Source organism: Etheostoma cragini, chromosome 23, assembly GCF_013103735.1.
Source record: "Etheostoma cragini isolate CJK2018 chromosome 23, CSU_Ecrag_1.0, whole genome shotgun sequence".
NCBI classification, from domain to species: Eukaryota; Metazoa; Chordata; class Actinopteri; order Perciformes; family Percidae; genus Etheostoma; species Etheostoma cragini.
In genome coordinates this window covers 15,639,953-15,644,927 of record NC_048429.1, presented here as the reverse complement: position 1 = coordinate 15,644,927, position 4,975 = coordinate 15,639,953, and the positions used below count along the sequence as shown (strand labels likewise).

The 4,975-nt window shown below is 39.8% G+C and overlaps 1 long non-coding RNA gene across 1 annotated transcript in view; it reads right to left on the bottom strand.

Annotated features, from left to right (window-relative positions):
- The window catches only part of LOC117938667, a 4,947-nt gene extending 552 nt beyond the window's left edge, over positions 1–4,395 (bottom strand). The window contains exon 1 of the long non-coding RNA XR_004655465.1: positions 4,318–4,395. This is a non-coding gene — a long non-coding RNA (uncharacterized LOC117938667). The remainder of the gene's footprint in view (positions 1–4,317) is intronic.
- Positions 4,396–4,975: the final 580 nt, after the last annotated feature.

The window sequence follows — 4,975 nt, the reverse complement described above, 5'->3', positions numbered from 1 at the left end:
ATTGTGTGTAGTGTTTTGAAAAAAGTGTGTTTTAGAACTGCAGTCTGAGTGTAGCGCAGGAATTGTGCTTGTAGTTTGTCGGAATTGGTTCAGGGGGTTGGTGACTGAGTTACATGTTGTGGTCATTGTGTCTCAAGTACCAGTATTTGTGTGTAAACAATTGAGAAAAACTGTAAATTAAAACCCCTTTGTTTTGCCTCCTTTCCTTTCCTAATTTCCCTTGAACGCATCTGAGCAGTGAGAGCAGCGACAACGTGGCCGGGCGGAATGTAAACAAAGGATCCCAGGCAGTAATCGGGCCCAATCATAACCTTATCTTTTCATTTAATCTGAAACGTTACACAAACACCCTTTAGCCTGTATACACATTGCATACTGATTGTTCTATCTTAAGATAACGCATTTGTGATGAAAAAATGGGAAACAATTAGACCAAAATGAATCCACTTAGAATGTAATTTTAAGTCAATTCAAAGATGTCCCCCCCCCAATGAGTATAGTCTACCTGGAAGGAAAGGGGGGGGGTGATTAGGAGAATAAGGAGCCCCCAGCAATGATTGGCGGTGTAACACGACGCTTCCCGAGTTCTGCAGCATCACATGGCACATGGAAATTTCCACTCAGTCTTTTCGCTTGTTAAATGGAAAGGGTCTCCAACTCTTGTCTCCACTAGTCCGCCTGCTAGCTTCTGGAGCTGTCCGCCACTCCGAAACATCAGGTAAGCCCCTCCAACATTCACACATTACTTACACTTAGGCCTACATTTATTACACTTTTCATAAATATACCAGCGAATGTGATCTGCTGCCTCATTTTGATGTTTGACGGCGGGTTGCTTTGATGTCAAATGGAATCGAGAGGTTTTTTTTCAAGCTAATGTAGAAAACGTAGGAGTTTGCGTGACTTTCCCAAAGACTCCCTTTCCCTTTTTGTTTCTCCTTGGCCCTTTTTCTCAGATACATTCATAGTTAGCAAACTAACACACGAGAAGAAGAGCAACAGCAGCTGTTTGTGGAGCGCTTCCTCTGGGTGTTGCCTGAAGTCAAGACAGCAGGGTAAACGCGCCAAACGCGTCTGTAGTTCTGTAAGAGAAACAGGCTATAGTCTGGCGCACGGGGACCATTTAGTGTCGTATTACGCTCATAAATCGGCCACACGTTTGCGCTGAAGGCACCAGTTAATACTACGGCTCGAAACTCCAATTTGTGTTGTGTTGCGTTCACAGTGTGCTGCCTTTCCCCGTTGACTGACACAAAGGCGACTATTATTATTGTTTTCCGCTTTGCATCATGTAGGCTAGACTGTTTTTGTCTCTGCTCCTTGCGTTTTAAGTCACAAGTCATTAAGTTTATGTTATGTGGAAGGGATAAACAGAGGAGGAATATGAATAACGGTATAATAGATGGCTCATGTCTTTATGTAACAGCCAACAGACGGTGGCTTGCTGAGTGTGGCCTGCTGCAGGGCCCACTAGGGCTAATAAATATGTTATGAGTGTAATCACAGGCTTATGGAAGAGGATTAGGGCCATGTGAAAAATGGATGAGTTTCGAGTTTGAAGTCAGAATTCTGGGGGGGGAGTCAAGATTCTGAGTTTAGCGGCGGTTTAAGGGGTGCGGAAAATGCCAGAAATAATGGGGGGTTCTGAGTTTAAAGTCTGATTTTATGCGAGAAAAAAAAGTCTGAATTCTGAGTTAAAAGTCAGTTTAAGGGGCCAGAATGAATGTGGATTCCAATTTCTGAATTTCTTCTCAGAAATCTGTCTTCAAACTTTAGAATCCACATTCATTCTGGCCCCTAAAACTTAAATTAAAAATTCTGACTTTTTTTCCCCTCCTTAATCAGACTTAGTTTAAACCTCTGACATTACATTCAGAATTCTGAATGTTTTCTCAGAAACTCAAAATTCTGAGTTTAAACTTCTGACTTTTTTCTTAGAACTCCCATTGGCAATAATCCACTTCTATGGAGGCTCAAACTGCTGCTGTGCTCTGGTTGAAAATCTCCTGCTAAATTGTTGAATTAAATTTTAACTTAACTCCAAAAACTTGACGGGCTAGCCTCAGTATCACAACAGAAACTCAATTTTTTTTCTCCCTTTCTTTTGTGTCATCCCTTTCTCATCGAAGTTACTGTTGTTGAATGCAGCCTACCTCTGTTTGATTCTGTAAGTAACTTGGCAATCAAGAAATGGCAATAACAAGCATCAGTGATGTCTCCAAAGGTCTCTGTTTCAGGGGCTCGGAAACATAGCAAAAGATAGGAATTTGTAAACCATCTGTATTATTGTGGGTGTAGTAGTGGAGCTGCAAAGATGAATCAATTCATTGTTAACTGTCCAATTCATCGGCCACTGTTTTGATAATTGATTAATCCATCTGAATCATTTTTTTTTTTATACAATTCTGAATGCTGACATTTTTTTGAAAAAAACTCAGAAAGCACACAGAAAATCCCAATCAAAGAGCATTAGTGTTGAATCTGGATTTCTTATCAATGGAGGACAGTAGAGCTGCAAAGACTTGTCAATTCGTCGTCAACCATTAAATTAATCGGCATCTATTTGGAATAATCGGTTTGGGTTCTTTTTTCATGAGGAAAAAAAGCAACAAAATAAATCTCTGATTCCAGCTTCTTAATTGTTTATGTTGTACTTCCTTCTCTGCTCTTTGACATTAAACGTAATATCTTTGAGTTGTGGACAAAACAAGACATTTGAGGATGTCCTCTTGTCCTTAAATGTGATTGACATTTTTCACAATTATATGACATTTTATAGAGTGAAGAACTAGTCAATTATTCAAGAAAGTAATCGTCAGATTAATGGACTATGTTGCAGCCCTATACAAAATCTCGGGCTTTGGGAAACACCGTCAGACGTTCTTCTCCATTTTATAGACCAGACAACATCAATTATTCCAGAAAGTACCGGTTATGTTGCGAGAGGGGTATCCTAGGCTTGGCTGCTTTTCAGACACATGCTCAGTTGTTGCCCTTTTTTTTGACATTATATGTTCATCCTCTTAAGCCCTTGTTAAGTTAAGCATTTAAGCGACAGACCCTGATCGCAGCCACGTACGGCAGAGAGACTGCTCACAGGCTGGAAACAAAGACCAGACTCAGCCAAGAGAATGTCTCTGCTTTGGTTCAGTTACTGGGAGTGGTGAGTTCAGTTTCTATCATTGGTCTTCTGACTGCTAAAAATACCCCGTTGCCACACAGTGACTGGGTCCACTTTCAGACCCGCTCTGTTCTCTGTGCACCTCGCTTACGTAACCGTTAGACAGATGTGGCAATGTCTTCCCTTAGAGAAGCTCCACCTATGTCTTTGTCAGACAGCGTTTTAAGTTTCTAATCTTAGACAGTAACAGGGCTGCAGCTAACGATTATTTTAGTAATTGTTATATTTATTGTCAACTAGAAATTCTGTGCAATTTCATTACTGTTCAATATTTAATCATTTAATTACATATATGTGCAATATTTCCTTTTTAACCCTCCTGTTGTCCTCGGGTAAAATTTGACCCCTTTAAAAAATGTCTATATCTGAAATATGGGAAATGGAGTTTCTAGGTTTTATAAGTTGTAATGAAATTGATTAAAGTTACATTATAAATCCCTCTAGTTTAAGGAGTTACTCCAGTCATTTAGTGTTGCACTTCCACAAAGATGGGGGACATGGATCGGACAAAAAAAAAAAAAAAAGACAAAAATTGAAGAAGCATACGTTAGGGCTGCTTGATTATGGTAAAAAAAAAATATTTGGTCAATATTTAAATCAGGATTATTTACCCCGATTTCTCATTGACTTTGTTGCATTTATTGAAGTTAAAACTAGTAAAACAAAACAACAGTGAAAACACCTTGAAACTGAATTTTTCGCTTAATACTTCTGCCGATTGAAAATATTTTATTTCTTTAGAACACAAGACAAAATAAGAGTTTACTTGTGTGACCGTTAGGAGTTGAAAAAGGAATTTAGCGCTTCGAATTTCAATTAATTGCATAGCCCTAGCTTACACTGAAATGTACTGACTTTAAGTCTTTAGTACGGATGCTGCTTTTCCCATAATGCTTCTCAATAGTGTCTTTCATTTGTCCCTTCACTAAATTTCTCCAACTCCGCAGCTCCAAGTTTGTAACACAGGCTCTCTGGTCAGTTCTTCAGCCCAAGGTGAGATAACCCTGATGACATCAGCATGACATCATCAGGTTCAGACAAGTGGTGTACGGGGTTGGCTGAAGAGCTCCTGGTGCGGGCTGATGAAATGATGTAGAGTCAGTTTGAAAAGGAGTGGATATCACGCAACCAAAGACACACTGACTACGTTTCCATGCACATAAAATTCCGCTTTAGCCCTCATTCCGAAAAAGACAATATTCCAACTAAGCTGTTTACTTACATGCAAAACAGGATATTTTTTAGCGTCAACAGATTGGTGGACCGTCCGGACACAGCTTGAAAAGGTTGCCGTAGCAATGTGTGTGCATATCCAAGATCTTTGATAACGTTTACAAGTAGCTGTGTTTCTCCTTCTTATCGGGTCTCCAGCCTTGTTTGGCTGGTTGGTTTGGGTACAGAAACCATAGCAACGCACAGAGCTGATCATGTGGGAAAACCCCCGATGGAGACGCATATTCCGAAGGCGTTGTATACATGTCCAAACAATGCCTCTAAAACCTGAATATTACCGGCATAACCCTCATGTCTTAATCGGAAAATGCTATAATCGGAAAAAGGCCTCATTTGGAATATCCAACCAAAAATACATTGTTTACATGACCTCTATCAAAGTAAGAATATTGTTATATGGAATAATAGTGTAAAATTGGTGGCCGTGTAAACTTACTTAGTGAAGAAGCATCTGGCAGTTTTCCAACACATCAAATTCCAACTGTAACCGACTGTAGAATGGAAGCAACTGCCTGTTGTTCTACCTGCGGGTTGCATCTCATTGAGAACACTTGTAATGGA